This window comes from Protopterus annectens, chromosome 6.part0 (genome assembly GCF_019279795.1).
Source record: "Protopterus annectens isolate FY-2018-M chromosome 6.part0, PAN1.0, whole genome shotgun sequence".
Classification (NCBI taxonomy): domain Eukaryota; kingdom Metazoa; phylum Chordata; order Ceratodontiformes; family Protopteridae; genus Protopterus; species Protopterus annectens.
This window is the reverse complement of record NC_056737.1, coordinates 637,341,598-637,359,991: the sequence shown is the minus strand read 5'-3', so window position 1 is coordinate 637,359,991 and position 18,394 is coordinate 637,341,598. Positions and strand designations below refer to the sequence as shown.

The following is an 18,394-nucleotide window of genomic DNA, read 5'->3' as shown; positions in this document are numbered from 1 at the left end:
GTACCCCCCCCCCCCAAATAGGCTACCTGGGAGTGTGAAACAAACAGGTACTATACCCTGTGGTAGTTGTTCTTGTTGTAAATTTGTGGTAAAAAGTTTTACTAGGATAAATGGAAAAATATTTAGCACAAAGTAGATATGATTGTGGTACTAAGGGAATAATATATGCTTTGGCATGTCCTTGCAATAAATTTTGTATAGGTTAGAGTAAGAGGGCATTTAAAACTAGACTTTTGGAACATGTGAGGAACATAAAGAAGTCCTATTGCAGCACATTTTAAAACCTTTCATGGTAGTGAAGTTGGGTGGCTACAAGGTACTCTGTTGAAAAAATAGCATTGGTCAGTATGATACTGTACAAGTTAAAAACAGACTGTTATATAAAGAATCTTTTTATATAGTTAAATTTGATAATTTGATCAGTAATGGCCTCAATGCTCAATGTAATTGGAAGTTTTTAATTTAATTTAATGTGATAGTCAAAGTCAAAAGTCAAAGTAAACTTTATTGTCATTCAGAAATCACACAAGTGCAAAAACTGAATGAAATTCTGTGTCTCCGGACTCAATGTGCAGACAACATATAGACTATTTTCTCAGACATTTACACATGTAGCACCTAGCTATTACATCATGGACATGCAGGTAGACAGACTAATAATACACATAATTAGAAACACATTTTAACATTTTTTGCAGTGAACACTTGCTTGCATGAGACTTTAGTATTGCACAGGTACTTGGTTAAGACATTGCTTTTGATCCTTGTACAGAAACAAACATTTGAATATTGCACCGTGAACATTATAGTATTGCACTATGGATAATTTATGAATTTGTAATGTATTGCACTGAAGAAGAGATATTTTGCTGCATTGCTACTGCTCTAGATGGCCTATAATTTAACAGCCATGGTGAATATTGCACTAAGTATTAGATGAGACTGGTAACCAGGTTAATGCACAATATGAGACAAGCTAGTACAGTTTCTACTGACTCAGATGGCTATCATGGAGTGTAGTTGTTATTAGAATTCAGCAGCCTGATGACATTAGGGAAGAAGCTGCTCCTGAATCTCGTAGTTCTGCAATGTATGCTTCGGAAGTGCTTTCTGGATGATAGCTGCAGGAACAGTTTGTAAGCAGGGTGAGTGCAGTCTTTAATTATTCCTCTGGCCCTGCAGAGACATGTGGATAAGTACAAGTCATGGATAGGTGGTAAGGTGGTCTTGATTATCCTGTCAGCTGTCTTCACCACACTCTGGAGGGATTTGTGTTCAGAGGTAGAACAGCTTCCATACCATACTGTGAGGTTGCTTGTCAGGATGCTTTCTATCATACCGCTGTAGAAGGTAATGAGAACTGTTGCTGGGAGATTTGCTCTCCTCAGACTTCCAAAAAAGTGCAGTCTCTGATGTGCTTTTTTAACTATGGTATTTGCATTGTTGTTCCAAGACAAGTCCTCATCGATGTGCACTCCCAGAAACTGTGTGCTTTTCATTATTTCCACTGTTTCCCCATTGATGGTAACGGGAGAATGTTCCTTGTGATTTTTCCTGTAGTCCACAATTATCTCTTTTGTCTTATTTACATTTGGTGCTAAGCTGTTATTTCCACACCAGGTAATCAGTTGTTCTACCTCATCTCTATACACTGTTTCATCGTCATTACTGATGAGGCCCACCACCATAATGTCATCAGTAAACTTGATGATGTGGTTTGTATTGTACCTGGCTGTACAATCATGTGTTAACAGGGTGAATAGCAAGGGACTTAGTACACATCCTTGTTGGACTCCAGTGTTAAGAGTGATACTATCCAAGGAGTTAATTCCTGTGCACACTTTCCGAGTTCTGCCTGTGAGAAAGCCAAGAATCCAGTTACAAAGTGGAGTGTTGATGCCTAGTTGGACTAGCTTCATTACCGGATGCAGAGGGAAGACCATGTTAAAAGCAGAGCTGAAGTCAATAAATAGTACCCTTGCATAGGTGTTTTTATTCTCAAGGTGTTTCAGGGATAGATAGAGTGCTGGATAGATGGTGTCTGCCATAGAGCAGTTTGCTCTGTAAGCAAACTGCAGAGGGTCAAGATCAGCAGGCAGCCCAGATAACATCCTTGACCAGCCTTTCAAAACACTTGAAACGCTGCATGGCAGAAGTCAATTAGGCAAGATGATGGAGACTTCTTTGGTAATGGAATGATTGTTGTGTCCTTGAAGCATTTTTGGAACAATTTGCTAACTCAGAGAGTTATTGAAGATATCCATGAGGACATTTGTTAGTTGGTCTGTGCAGTCCCTGAGCACTGACCCTAGGATGTTGTCATGCCCAGTTGCTTTTCTCAGGTTAACTCTGCGCAGTGTCCTCTGGACATCAGCTGGTTGAGGGTGAGCATCTTCCCATTATGGCCAATGGGCATTTTCTTCCATGTTGTTCTTTTCCCTTCCTTGAATCTACTGAAGTAGACATTCAGCTTATTTAGGAATTCCTTGTCGTCCTCACATTGTGAAGATAGGGGTTTGTAGTCAGTTATGGACTGGATATTCTGCCATAGGCACCTTGGGTCTTTATGGTCAGAGAAGTAGCTCTGGATCTTTCTGCCACAGACACATTTTGCTTCCATTGTTTCCTTCTTCAGATGTGCTGTTTCTGAGGGACCCTGTCTCCAGCCCTGAAGGCTGCATTCCTTGCTTTCAATAGCTCGTACACCTATCTCGTCAACCATGGTTTCTGGCTGGCTCGTGTGATGATGGTTTTGGTGACTGTCACATCATCCACACATTTCAAGATGTAAGAACCAAAACTACAACACTAGAAAATATACACCAGGAACCTAAAATTTGCCAGTACTATAATGACCAAGAATAAAAAATTAAGCACTTTCGTCCTTAATATAAATGGACTTCAAAAGAATAAGTAAAAAGACATGGTGACCTTATTTATAACACTTCCAATCAAATAGCAAATTAGATAATTAAATAGATTAATTGCAAAACAGATCATCCAATACAACCAGTGAATACAAAACAACCCACCCTCCAATCATGTCAAACTTAAAAAACAAGATTTGCACAAAATCCACAATAAAAAATTCATTCATACAGCATATATAAGGTATTGACCACACACAATATTCCCACACTTACACTAAAAAATTCCAGCTTTTAATTTCAATATACTAGTCATATAAATAGCTTCATTCAGCCTGGGGGCCCTGTGGCATTAGTTCTTAGCTGTCATTTAAGCTCCTGGAACTCCAGGATATCATCAAACAGGCCACCTCTCTGCCCCAATTCCACCTTTTTTTTGCATTTCAAGATGTAGCCCATCACCGCCTAGGTGTACTCCTCCAGGATGATATACTGGTTCTCAGTAGCCACCTCCTTGAATATGCTCCGGTCTGTGCTCTCAAAACAGTCCTGGAGTGCTGAGACTGCACCCTCTGGCTGTACTCTTACTTGTTTAACTGTTGGTCTCTCTCTAGTTAGCAATGGTTTATATGCTGGTAATAACAGTATGGAGAGGTGGTCAGAATTTCACAGGTGTAGGTGAGGCACTGCCTTAAATGCCAGCTTAACATTGCTGTATACCTTATCCAATGTGTTATCCCCCCTTGTTGCAAAGTCCACTAGAAATAGTGGGGCAGAACCATTTTCAAATTGGTCTGATTAAAGTCACCTGCCACTGTATGAACACAGTCTGGATTCTGCTTTTGCAGTTCATTTATAGCCTGGTATAATGTGGTCATTGCCTCATTTGGATTAGCACTGGGAGGGCTGTAGACATCGGTGATGCAGATGCTGTTTAATTCCCTGGGTAAATAAAAGGGCCTGCATTTCAGTGACAAAAACTTATCTGAGCAGTGTGAGGATACTATCTTACAACTGGTACACCAGTTGTTACTGATGTATATGCAGACACCTCCTCCTCTGGACTTACCACTGAGAGAATGCATTCTGTCTGCTCTAAAAAGTGATAGCCCCTCCACATGGACTGCACTGCAATTAATGTTGCAGTTTAGCCAAGTCTCAGTAGAATAAGCACACAGCATTTCCTCACCTTGTTCTGAGTAGATAATTGCAGCTGTATATAGTCCATGTTGTTTTCCAGTGATCGAACATTTGCCAGCAGGGTAGATGGGAGTGTAGGCCTGTAAGGATTTGCTTTTAGTCTTGCAGTGATTCCAGCCCTAGATCCTCTTTTGAGTGTTCTCTTATACCTCTTTCATTTCCTTCTCTTACCATGATCCAAATATGTTGGTTCTGTACATAAAGCATTTTGTTCCATGTTTGAGTAAGTTTCCTAACTCTTGTAACTCGAGAAGTACTGTAGGCCTCACAGGCCCCACAGGCCGCAACTCATCAAACCTGTTACACAGCGAGGATCGAATTTACAGAATAGTCTCTCTACTATAAATTAACTTACTGTTAGCAATCTTCCCTGATTTCATTTTTTCTCTTAATTTGGACATGGAATAGGACAAACAGTGCACATTTCCTTGCAGAGCCGAAGTAGCCGCTGATACATAGGGCACCTCCATTTTTTTTTTTTTTTAAGATAGAGTGATTAATTAATTGTTTAACTAAATATTGAGTATGTATAAGAGGATTTATGGTGCAGTTTTTATGTAGTGTTTTACTCCTTGAAAGCTGTTGAGCTGAAGCACTATATAATAAAATTGTTGGATATCTGACCTGTTGTTTTTTCTGCAATAATATCCTGGTGTTTGTTTTTTTATGTTGTGGTCATGGTATATTTAGCAACATAGTTATTAGGGATAATATATCAGTAAGAATACATATTCCCTAAACTCAGTATTACCTACACTAAGTGTACACCATTCTGAGTAAACAGACAACACAGGCATAACTCGCACCTTCTTCCTCCTAATTTCAGTTTTCCTACTGATTTTCTTGCAGTTTTAAATACTGACAGGGATTCATAAAGGTTACCACAAAGTGTAGACTACATGCACACTTATAATATTTCTGAGTGACTAGAAAGCACAAGAAATGTAGTAGGAATATTCTTGAATACATATAGTGCACACTTAGTGTAGGCTTTACTGAATCTGGCCCATTATGTTTTTGAGATATTCAAAATACATTATTTACAATATAAAACAGTATTGGGTGATAAATAAATGCCAATGAATTTCATCCTCAGTGACTTGTGCTGCATTAAATAATTAATTTTGGACATCTTCATACAACTTACAAATAGATTCAGACAAGAACAAGCTCCACATATTATGCTGTACATGTCGGGGATGGAGCTATTTTTTAATACAGAATAAGTTTGACCCAAATTCAATGAAGCATATGTAGCCTCAGAAGTATTTAAGCTTTCTTTCAAAGGTTTTCTTATTAACTCATGGCTATGCTCACACTCCTCACCTAACTGATCTACATCAACAACAACAAACCCTTCACATTCATACTAACAAATACTTCACATTAATAGTAGCATATACTTCACATTTATACTAAACTGTCATCATACTGTCTGTCTGTACTTTTCAATACCTATCTTCGTCTCATTCTCAGCAGGACTTGTACATTTTTTTCTTTGATAATTTTTATTTCATAGCATAATAGACTACACTTCCAATGCTTTTGTATAAACTGATTGTCATATTTGTCATTTTTATTGTTTTTTTTTTTATTATAACATCACTGTCTCCTCACCCTGTATTGTATCCTATGTATTCCACTGACAAACTGTATGTATAAATGCCTTTTTTAATTACATCTACATTATTATTTTTATTTGATTTTATCTAACTCTCTGGAGCTTGTCTCCACAGGCCTCTGCTGAATGGATATTTATTACCTAGCCAGACTTTCCTCGTTAACAAATGTCAAGAAAGAAAAAAATAAGTAAACATCTTAGTGGTAAACTATGACAAATATATAGGTAAGAAAAATTATTTATAGTAAATTGTAAAGAAAATGGTTGAACAATATAGTTGAGCCACTAACACATACAAAAAAAGATGTATTTTGTGTAGAGCAGAAAGGAACTGTGTTCAAATAATTTCACAGGGATTATGCTAATTATATGTAACTGAAACAAAACATACTAGCATTATTAATAATTTATCTGACGTTTCATAGAATTGTCCACTCGACTTTATGAAAATAGTGTAAAATAATACTTACAAAAAGCTTCATTCAGAATAGGTTGCATGGGGCAGCCAAATTTCAGTGTAGTGAGTCTAGAGTTAATGCAGTCTGTTACTGCTTATTTACCTAGTAAAAAAAAAATCTCAGCCCCGATACACCCCTGCAGAATTTTATACAAGAATCAAATGTAGTTATACCAAATACATTGGAATCATTACAATATTTAACACGAGGAGGTGCAGATATTGATCCTCATTTTTAATTGCTAAATCACAATGACCTCACAGCTAATCATTGGAAAGATGGTGGAAAATTATCCTATGTTCACTCTTTTAAATGAATATTATACATAAGTATAACATTTATAAATAAATGTCTTTGTTTTATCTTTACTAAAAATGATTCATCCTTCCCAGTTTAGCATTATCTCAAATAGTAAAATATCAGGTGCAATTCAGATTTCCCACGTAGTTTATATCAGTTTTTCAATATAAAACTCAGACTTTAAATGATCTTGCTTTTTACTCACTGGCTGTTTTTTAGGCTTTTGATATGGTTGGTGGACAATAATGTTTCTACTTTTAAACAATTGAGAATCCCAATGTAATAATAACTGTCATTAAGGCTGTATTAAATAACTCGCAATATGACATAAGTCTAAATAGTTAACAACCATTATTTAAGAAAAGGATGCAGGGATTGCATCAGGATGATACACTTCTCCCACCCTCTTTATCATAGCCCATGATCCAGTATTCAGTATGATGCAGAATGCTAATAGATGAAGACCAAACATTCAGGGAACACACTGACTGTAGACAATGAAACAACCATAAATTTGGTACCTCCACAGAAAAGTTTTACATTGAAAAATGCATTCTGCTGAAACTCTGCCAATATCCCTTAAATTGGCATGCTGCAAAAAAAGAGCAAGTTAAGTGCTTTCACCCCTTGAGACATTTTTGGGTCTGATTCATACTAACACACAAGCAGCATATGTGGAACAAAAAGAGAATGTCACTTTCAGTCTCAAGATTTTCAACTACAGTGGCTATCTTTGTAAGGTGTAAGAGAGAAAATAAGCTACTACTACAGCAGGTGAAGCATCAAAACAGACTTTGGATTTATGTGGTGAGAACTGGTTTAAATGAAAATATTTCTGAAAGTATACATAGTTACTTACAGGCAAAAGTGTATAATTTGAGCGCATTCTCTCCCTCACACACACACACACACACACACACACACACACACACACACACACACACACACACACACACACACACGCACACACACACACAGGTTGGCATACACACACACACACACACACACACACACACACACACACACACACACACACACACACACACTGGTAGGCATACACACACACACACACACACTGGTAGGCATACACACACACTCTCACACACACACACACACACACACTCTCACACACACACACACACACACACACACACACACACACACACACACACACACACACACACACACACACACACACACACACATTAAATTTAAAAATAAACTGCACAGGTTTAATTACTGCATCATTTCCTTCCATCATATTGGTTTGAAAAAAAAAATGTCCTTTGAACTTTCTTAGCTAATTCAGTCAAATACAAATCCGACAGAATGATAATGACAGTGTTATGTTAATGCTTGCAGCTCTTCGTAATTAAAACAGTCTAGGACAGAAAAACTGAAATAAGACACAAGCCCAATTATAACAATAGCAGTAACGTAGTCCCAGGTTATTTAAACCTTCAGGTTAATGAGCCCTGGGAGAGGGGTTGCAATGTGATACTCAGATGGTGTTATTTCCCCCAAGAGGCTGATTAACTAGAATATTAACATAACCCCTGGTCCCCCTGGTCACACTTTACTGCTGAGTAATCAAGTAAAGGTATAGTTCTCTCTGTCTGTTTCTCTTTCTGTCCATCTCTCTCTCTCTCTCACACACACACACACACACACACACACACACACACACACACACACACACACACACACACACACACACACACACACACACACATCATCATCACAGAACTACAGCCCCATATCACCAAGCTGACATCGCAGAACCGGTATGAGAACAGGCAGCAGCAGGCATTCACACTCATGCATTCCTTAGATAAGAGAAGGCAGGATGCACATAAGATTATTTTCTGTTGTCTAACTGAAGCGAAGCACACTTCTGCTTTGTACTACATAGAATAAACATAGGAAACTTTCTTAAAAACAATAGGGGAGTTCACTGGAAGAATGCTTGTGACTGAGCTTATCAATGATGTTTTAAGACTACTAGTTTTTCTTTATTTTTCTTTTTTTAATTTTTAATTTTATTTTAGTACAAAGAATACAGGCATAAGAAATATTTAGGTCCATATACTAACATTTTGCTTTTTTATTTTCCTCACCCTGACTTTACATCCTGACTCCAAGTAACACACCCCAAACCACTCAGCCCACCTCCGCTAATTTGTTCTACAAGGGTCTTGTGTACCTGTATGTTTCTGTCTCTCACAATACACGTACACACACCGTATGCCAATGCTGTGCAAGTCTACAGTCACTGAGAGGCACAAAACTGATTAAACAGGGTGCAAACAAATCACCCAGCATAACACTACCACCATCTTGGGCTTGGGATGAAGGCCCACAGTAAATATCTACCAATAACAGACAAATACTGCAGTAAAAGTATGGTTTACATGATTATGACCAAATTGCAAGAGTGCTTTGTAGTCCTATGGATGGGACATACAGGTAGTTAATATTTTTTTAGTTAATTTCTCTACCTTTTAACATAGATAATTCATGTAATATCAGTGCTGTAAAGCAGAAAACAGAATGGTGCCTATCATCTCAAATATAAGGAGGATGAGCTTTTTCCTACCTGTTTCTACCTTTTGAGTGACCAAATAGATAACATGGAAGACTGAGCATATACCCTATTTTATGCAAGTTTTGCCTTTTTAACTCATTTTAATTTTTGAGGTATTTATATGTGTACTTAATTACTGCTATACATATTTACAGCGTATGTGTTGCCCCACTGTTTTCTTGTTGTTGTTTTCCAGTTTCCCCAGTGCTCTCTCTCTCCCTCTCTCTCTCTTTCTATATCAGTCATCTACAGGCAATCCAATCAACAACTGTTAATTTTTTTTCTTTTTTCTTTTCATAATTCTGTAGAGCTTTTCTTCCCTGGTCTCCGCTGAAAATGGGCCATCAATCCAGCCGGACTTCCTGGAAAAAAATGTAAAATAAATCCATCCATTCATCCTCAGCCCCTTTTCCCATTTTGCCCATGGGGTCAGGGTGTCACTTCTGCAGTGACAATCATCTTGAGCCAAGGTTTACACTACCGGGTGGCTAGCTCTGCCGAGGTAGTTCATTCACACCACTCAGCCGCACACACACTCTCACCTATGGCCAATTTACAGTGTCCAAACCACCTACTACATGTCTTTGGAATGTGGGAGGAAACTGGAGCACCCAGAGGAAATAAATAAATAAAATAAATTAATGTGCATTCACCATGGTCCTAATTTGCATTATCAGCAGTTTTATTCATTTGTTTTTCCACTCCTCACTATACATATCTAAAGTGAATGATATAACTAAACCTTTACCGTACTCAGTTGACTTTTCATCTGGGTTATTTGAACAGCTACAGTTTCTCCATAATGCTGATGATCGCCTCACTTGGGCTGGCTAGCAGCTTCACAGACTTTACATGAGCTACTCAAATGTTGTTATATTTATGGTAAACTGAGAAATCTTATATGTATACTCATCACTCCTCCACTTTGTCTGTTTGCTGTAAGTAATTCCTACTGGTATATCTCATAACTGTAAATAATCAAACTCAGATCAATCTACTTAAACAGGCAAGAAAGAAGAAATGCTAAATAAACCAACAAACATGTCATAAGTGAAATGTAAAAGGGTTTGCATGGCCTGCCTACTTTATGCCTTGACAAAGTGCTTAGAGAGAGATTAGTTTTGAAACATTCATGGTAACTTCACTGCATTTAAATTGACCTAGTAGAGATGCATCTTTGTTTGGACTTTTCCCTTTATTTGCTGCCCCCCCCGGGATAACCAACAACATGAGTTTTCAAAGGGAGAATGAGAATAACAGAGGATTACGATTGATAGCCACCTTATGATGTTTGACCGAACCTCTAGAGGTTACTCTTGACATCCATATCAAGAACATACAAAGCTGGCTATGCTGAGAGAGCCAAAAATAATTATTTGCATGCATGGACCATCATCTGCTTCATGTAATTCCAGTTACAAAAAATCTGCAAGATTACAAGTGTTTTTCCAGCTTTCCAAACATTTTAAAAACTGTTAAAGCACTTAGGACTGACACATTCGACCACTGGCAGAAATGAAGTGGCTGTCTGTAGAACTAACAACTTTAAAAAGTGTCAGGATACTTCATTCTTCCACCCTTTTTTTTTGTAAGTGTGGCAGAGCAACATATAGAACTTTTAAAAGCTGTTTTACCTTTTGCTGCCCTTCTTTACCAGCTGTCTCTGTCTACTGTTAGTCCCTAGCATGAGAACCAATATTAACAGAACTAAAAAATCACAGCACGATATGAAACATAAATGTAAACAGCATCACACTACTGTTTCTAAAGAAGACTTTGTGGTGCAACGGTGGAATGTTTGTATCTCATCCAGGTTAGTTAATGAGGATAAATAAATAGCCTACTGGTTATAGGATTCCCGGTTTTCACCCATTTGGTCTAGGTTCGATTCCTGGTGTGGGAATGGGCTATTCTTTTAGTTTGGCAGTTAGTGCAAAGGTTTAATACTATGAACTTCTTCTTGTGATCTTGTGTTTGATTCCCTCAGCCTCCATTTGCCTACTATGTGACATTGTGAAAGTCACCTAAAGTGAAACTGGGCTATGCAGAGCCAAAGTTAGCTATTCTTGCACCTTGTACCTTTCCCTGACTGCAAATGCAGTATCAGCATCCATTTCTGAATGCCGGTGCAGCAGTACTGGAAACAACTAATACCTTGCACCCAGTGCTGCTTCCTCTTATCCTGACTCTAGCTATACCTGTGGCTCAATGGTCTCCTGAACCACAAGCTTAGTAACTACCTATGAACTTAGCTATCGCAATGAATGGATAATAAAAGACATACAATGAAGACAAACTGCATATATAACATTACAGAAAGCACTTATAGTAAATGGCCACAGAATACAGATGCCTTAAACACCTTCTCAGAAACCTGACAAGTACTTGGAATGGAGCATGTAATTTACTCCAGGCCAAAGCATCCAAGAATATAAAGATTCTTGTACCTACCTTTGTGAAAATACAGGCATACTCAAGAATGTTCAGATAGGACAGCAGAAGTATTCACCTTGCTAGCATTTCAAATATGGGTTCAAGCAATGAATAAAAAGCTTACTCAGAGTGATAATCTCAGGCAGACTTTCAATAGAGTTACTTGCAAGCAGCTGCAGACAGCTGAGTGCATGCCAGACCAAACCCTCCAGCAGAAGCCATTGAAGAGCTCCAAGTGCAGTGTCATATACATGTGGCATGCTGAACTAGAGCAGAATGGTATGCAGCTTAGGATGCAGGTTTGTGGAACATGATGTCAAAATAGCAAAGCTACGTTGGACCTCTTTCTTGCTACAGGAAGCTTCTTCCTCTCTTGACCTCAGTAACAATAAAACAGAAGTAAGATAAGAGAAGAGAAAATAGTACTAAATGTTAAGTTTATTGCATCTCTTTGGAGTAACGTGATTAATATGGTTTAACAGACTTCTGCCATTAGTCAAGAATGAAAATATGAAAAAAAACTTGAGCAAGCTAAATTGATATGTAGAGCCCATGCAGTCACAAACATGATTCCTAGCACTGAGATTCATAGGGGGTGTCCTCTGACTGCGAATGTTACTATACTCTCTGGCAGTGGTGTACCTGTAAATATCAATGTATTTTCAAACTCACACTACTGCCCTCTATCTGCCCAAACATAAGAAGAAAATGTATCTGCTTCTTCAAATGCTAAGTCCTGCATGCTTGAGAAATGCATTTATCATTCAAAGGTGTTACCCTGACAACATTAAACAAGTTTTTAGGCAAAGAATTTTATGTGTAAGTAAGCTGTACAGACAATACTATAAGCATATCACTAATTCACAGCTGTCTTCTGAATTCTGTGTTATTCTGTGAAAAATAATACACTCTTCTGATTTTTCCAGATTATGACATGCTACAAACTTGTGCTCTAGTACAAAACAGATATGCCTGAAACAGTAGATACAAGACAGTCACATTAGCTTCTCACAGTTGAAGACCACTGACCAAAGAATCAGAAGTCTGCAAGATACCAAAAACACTCTCCATGAAGTGTCTGTATATAGTTTTGAAGAAATACTTCTTGGCTATGCTACCTGCAATATTGCTCTGAGATTATAAGTGCAAAATTAATTGTCTGAGCAAATACCTCATGAAAATCTTATGGGCATGTCAGTTGTTGTTGTTTCTTTCGGCTTTTCCCGGTTAGGGATCGCCACAGTGGAACTCCAGTCCGCTAATGATTGGCAGTAGATTTTTACATGCCGAGTTGCCAGCCCTGATGCACAACCTTCAACGAAGGTACGCCCATTCATGCGTGTCTCCACGCAGAAGACACTCTAGCTGAGAATCGAACCGGACATCATCTTACTGTGAGGCGACAAGGCTACCGCAGCACCACCATGTGACCTTGTGGGCATGTCAGTGGTTTTCCATTTGTCTAAAATCTTACCAAGCAGATTTAGAAAAGAGATGGGCTTGTAGCTCTTTGGATTCTTACTGGTACCACTTCCTCATAAGGGATCCTCCACCTACCATCTCTTCCTTACTGTTACCACCTCCTTGTAAGGGATCCTTCACTTACCATCCCTTCCTTGCTAGTTCCACCTCCTTGTAGGAGATCCTTCACTTATTATCCATTTCTTACTAGTACCACCTCCTTGTAAGGGATCCTTCACTTACCATCCCTTCCTTGCTAGTTCCTCCTCCTTGTAGGAGATCCTTCACTTATTATCCATTTCTTACTAGTACCACCTCCTTGTAAGGGATCCTTTACTTACCATCCCTCTCTTCCTTACTGGTACAACCTCACTGTAGTGGATCCTTCAGTTGCCATCCCTTCCTTACTAGTACCATCTCTTTGTAAGGGATCCTTCAGTTGCCAGCTCTTATTGGATCAATTTACAGACAGCATGAGAAGTTCTGTGGTCACCTCTCTAGTAATGTATAGTAATCTGAGCACAGAAGCATCAAGTGTGACTTTTCATTTTTGGGGCTAAGTCTAATGAGAAAGGTGCAGGACGTTTTACCACTGCTAGCCAAAGCTGCAAATGAGGATGAAAAGGTTGAAGTATAAATGATGTCAGACCATGCATGAAAGGAACTGTAGTCATCCTTGCTTTAGCTATAATAGTAGGTATACTGACATTTTAAGAATAACAACTCTTTTTAAGATCGGGCCAATAGAACACATAATTGAAGATGTGCAACAGATGCTTAGGCTCAATGTACTATCAAACTACACCTATATGACCCATTTCCTGTTTTACAAAACAGACACCATTTTGTACCATTTTCCTATTTAGTAACCAAAAGTAAAATTAATAAATAGTTTAGCGTACTAAAAAGATACCTAAATAGTGCTTTAGTAGATTATGGATTTCATCTGGGGTGTAGATGTCCAAGAACACTTAATTGAGTGGACTCTTGAATGGAAAAAACTTTCAAAATTCCATTCAAACAAACTGCAAACTGATTTTTTCATAGATTTATAGATTGTTACTAGGCTAATGACCAGGAGGACCTTTGTAAGCCTAGCCAAGTTTTCCCAAAAGAATAATGATGCCCTGCATCCAAATAGGACACTGACGGCCAGGCATTTATAAGCTACCTTTCTGCATAAGGGACATGGGAGCCAGGCCCTGTCCACTGGCCTAGATTGCACTTAAACTGGGTAATAGATGAACTCAGCTTCACATGGATGGGAAGCCCATTCCATAGGAGGTGTAGTCTCTGGGACATGTATCTTTCTCTCCAGCAGGTTCTGTTTAGGTCACAGACAAAATTTAGGTCCAAAGACGTTGCATTTCTGGTACTCTGACTCAGAAATACATAGGCGATTCATAACTGTAGGGTTTATGGATGCCTTGTATACTGGGCATTGATCACCCCTCAGCAATCTATATGAGACTGAGTAGAGGGAAAGGGGCTTAACGAGCTGTGCATAACGCAGGGTTGTTACTCCTGATGTTCTTTTTGTAAGGAACCTCTGACATTGCTCCAGTTGCTGAATATGCCTGGTCAGGTACACAGCAAAGGGAGCATTGTACTCTATGACTGGTCTGATAAGGGCAGAGTACAGCAGACTAATGACTTCTTTGGACCTAGATGCCATGCCCTTACTTATAAGTCGCACAACATAAAATCATTTCTTCACTACTGTGGCTATGTGATAGTCGAAGGTAAGGCTATTTTCTATGTGTGTAACCAGATCCCTTGACCACTGGGTTGACTCTTAGGAGTGTATTACCAACATGATAATTAGGTAGGATGTTTGACTTAGCAAAGGATACAATTATGTATTTCTTGGCATTGAGGTTAAGACCATGGCTTTGGCACCATTTGTCAGTTCCCTTGAGGTTACAGACATAGATGGAGATAAATGAGTAGGTAAGTCCCCCAAACCCCCATGCAGAGAAATAAACACCTGCACCCCACACTTATAGTTAAGTCTAGGCTCACAGACTGTTTTAGGTATTGATTAATCTCACTTGCAGTGATGTCTTTCAACTAATGCAGTTTTCAGCCATTTAACTACCCCTCCTTCAGAAATAAGTTGCAGGATGCTCCTTTAATGATGAAGGCTTTGAGTGGGACCTGTTCTTCTGTTAGTCTGTTAAATTGTCTTTTGCAACAGACAAAAGCATCATCCTCTGTGGGGAGAAGATGAAGAAGGGACCAATCAGCTTTCAGAAGATCACTGGGCATGGTTTCAGTAGAATGTTCTGAGTAAGGACAACCAGTAGAGAAAGCTTATCAATGTCTTACAACTGAATATTCTATGACAAGAACTGGTAGTTTAAGATATCAGATATAACACCATCAGGCTTCATTTTGCTGGCTTTAAAGAAAGGCTTCAATTAAGGATGCAATGAAGTTCAAAAGACTGCCAAGTTTTATAGAAAGACTTATTAACTGAAGAACGCGTATAAAAGACATCTGACTGAACCAATAGCTACTTCAATTAATACTATTTTTTTCCAGACGTTTTGCTAAAAAAAGATGAATTACAACTACTCCCCATATAATTCAATTCATACAAGCCTAATCTGAGTGCACCGTATTACCTAACCAATAACTCAGGGCTTGGTTTCTCTCACAAGGTTGTTGACAGCAGTGACTATAGTTCACTGTTCTCTTTGACAAAGCCCCAAAGAGATCCAAATATCTTGATACCATTAAATGGTAGACATGCATAGCATTAGGGTACTGGTCAGCAACAGACACCTTTCCTTTTGTTAACAACAGCTTTTGAACATCTTTTAATATACACCATCATTCACACTGCTGCTCTACAGAGTACACATATATTGGTACTTTGTGGGCTAGTTTCTTGAAGCAGGGTGTGACTGTCTGATGCTTTCATACTGACCATTATGTATGATATGGTATGGTATTCTGCAGCTTATGAAGGTGACAATGTGTTACACACACTATCCTGCTGTGTTACGTGTCATAATGTCAGGGATGATATAATTAAAGAGAAGGATGTCTGAACCATAACCATCCCACAAGCTCATTGTAGTGCTCTTGTAGCAGAGGCTTTGTTTGTAAACATAAGACAGCCACATTCTGGCATTTTATATATATCTCAAGACCTTGCCTGCTCTGGTAAACTATGTAAGCCACTAAAATACTCACTGACTATCATTCTGTGTCCTCTTCCCTCAAACTTGTTGCAGTATTCTGAAAGTGCACAAGTAAATGGTAGCGGCATTTTGTTTATTTCTGAGCTACTGTCTGTCCATGCATAAAACAGGCCACAGTCCTTGTATGGCAAAGTCTACAATGAGTGTCAGGACAATGGTATTCTGATGTACATTTGTGCATAAACATATACATACAGTGCTCTACAAAAAAATTTTGATTTTTCCATACTTTATTTACTTCTTTGTTATTCTACAATCCAGCAGCACCCCTGCATTGTTTAATTTGCATAGCTATTAATTTTCTTCTCTAACACCCTTTCCAACGTCAAAGGCAATCTTCTTCAAGTTGTCTTTCTTTCCTACATATGTATAAATTATTATATCTTATTAGTATTTGTTCTTTCTCAAACTTGATTAAAGCTCCACTTCACTGTTCTTATTGCCAATTGTTGCGTTTAAATTTGTTTTTCATGGCTGAAAGGGGTCTAAAATGGTTGATCCACTTTTCTAGATGTCAAATGAATAAATAAAGACATAATAAGCTGAAGGTGTGATACATAGAAATATATTATCAAATGATCTGTCTTCCTAGTGTTATAACCAGCATTGATATTGGTAGGTCTTTAATATCCATTAGGGTTACCACCTGCCCTCTTTGCGTGGGACAGTCCCTCTTTGGGCAGTTGTGTCCTACGGAAAAAAAAAAAAAGAACTAAAAAATGGCAAATGTCCTGAGATTTTAGGACAAAAAATATTTTTACATTTTCTTTAACAGTTGCATAAAACAGTTATTTTCTATCTGAAGCACCTAAATGTCATAAGAAAAAGCATAATCAAATCAAATGTTACAAGAATAAGCTTTTATTTTAACAAAATAGTGAGGTTTTCTGTCCTTTGTATTGGCTGTGGGTATATTTTGTCCCACAAATTCTCACTTTTCTACAAAAAAAAGTTTAAATTTTGAGCATTTGAAAAGACGGCAGCTCTAATGTCCATTAGCTTGTTGGCTTGTTTTTATTGCCCTACTTGTTTGTTTATAATTCACAACCTGGAATGAGACTGCATTTGCTCAATCTCTAATCGGGTCTATATTAGATCACCGAACACTTAAAAAAGTGAACAGTGATTAATCGACCCTATGTAAGCGAAAGCTTACAATTTCGAACTTTCAGAACAGTGATTTTTTTCCTGGGGAAAAAAATCACTGTTTCAACAAAAAAAAATAAATAAAACACTTTAAACATTACATTAAGTGGGGGGGGGGGGCTTCACCCCCCACACCCCCCTACTTAAATATACCAACTCCGAGACCGCACTACAGTGCTGAAAATGGCAAAGAAAGGATGCGGCCAAACAAATTCTTTCCCAGGGAAAGAATTTGCTTAAAATCCACTTCGATATTTTGCTGTTTCAGGCTTTTGAGTTCGACCAAGACGCATCCGAAAAAATGCGGTTTCGGTTTTTCTAATAGGGAACCCTCTAATCAGTGCTCTACTCTGGTTAATAAAAATAAACAAATAGATAAATACAAACATACATGCATGGAACTACTTGCTGTTTTTCAGGAACCTGCAGTGTAGTAAGAAATGAACACACAGTCACTGTATGTGTGTATGAATAAATTAGCTTTGATAGTTTTCTTAGTTTGGTCACAAAAAAAATGGTGTACAGCAAATATAATTTTAGCTAATTGTTAAATTGGTTGGCGGACATAAACTTCAGTTAAAATTCTTGTCACATGTAATGCACTCTAACATCCTACATTACTGTGTGGTGGTTTTCTGGATGCAAATTCCAAAATATTGTTTAATATGTTACTTTGTTACCGTATCATGAACTGACATATTCTACTTACCTACTGAAGGTGTCTTGGTTTTGTTTAGTGGTTAATGCTTTAAATGAGACTTTGATGTTTAAAAAGCAGATGTTCTTTCTCCCTGTTAAAAAGAAGAGAAACAAATAAACAAACATACCAACAAGTTATAAAAATTATTCTTATCTTATTTCCGGCAAGTACGTAATACACAATGCTAGTTCAGTTTTGCTATGTATTTCAAGCCTCTGTGTAAAATCAGTGTTGTAACACTTTAATTTACTGTAAAGTCACACAAAGGTTTACTTGGTAGTGAACGTCTATATCCTGCTCATCTAGTTTTGCAAAACTTGCTAATTATATAGGCCAGTTTAGCAACAAGCCTGATTTCAGGCATGATATGGAATGGACCTTACATAGAACAGTAGCAGATCTGCACCCATGTATA

At 38.0% G+C, this 18,394-nt stretch overlaps 1 protein-coding gene across 2 annotated transcripts in view; it reads right to left on the bottom strand.

Moving 5' to 3' along the window:
- Positions 1 to 18,394, bottom strand: part of GNG2 (G protein subunit gamma 2) — a 675,587-nt gene that overhangs the window by 417,427 nt on the left and 239,766 nt on the right. For both annotated transcript variants that reach the window (XM_044074327.1, XM_044074324.1), the window contains exon 2: positions 17,989 to 18,070. The gene's annotated coding sequence lies outside the window, so the exon portion shown is untranslated. The remainder of the gene's footprint in view (positions 1 to 17,988; positions 18,071 to 18,394) is intronic.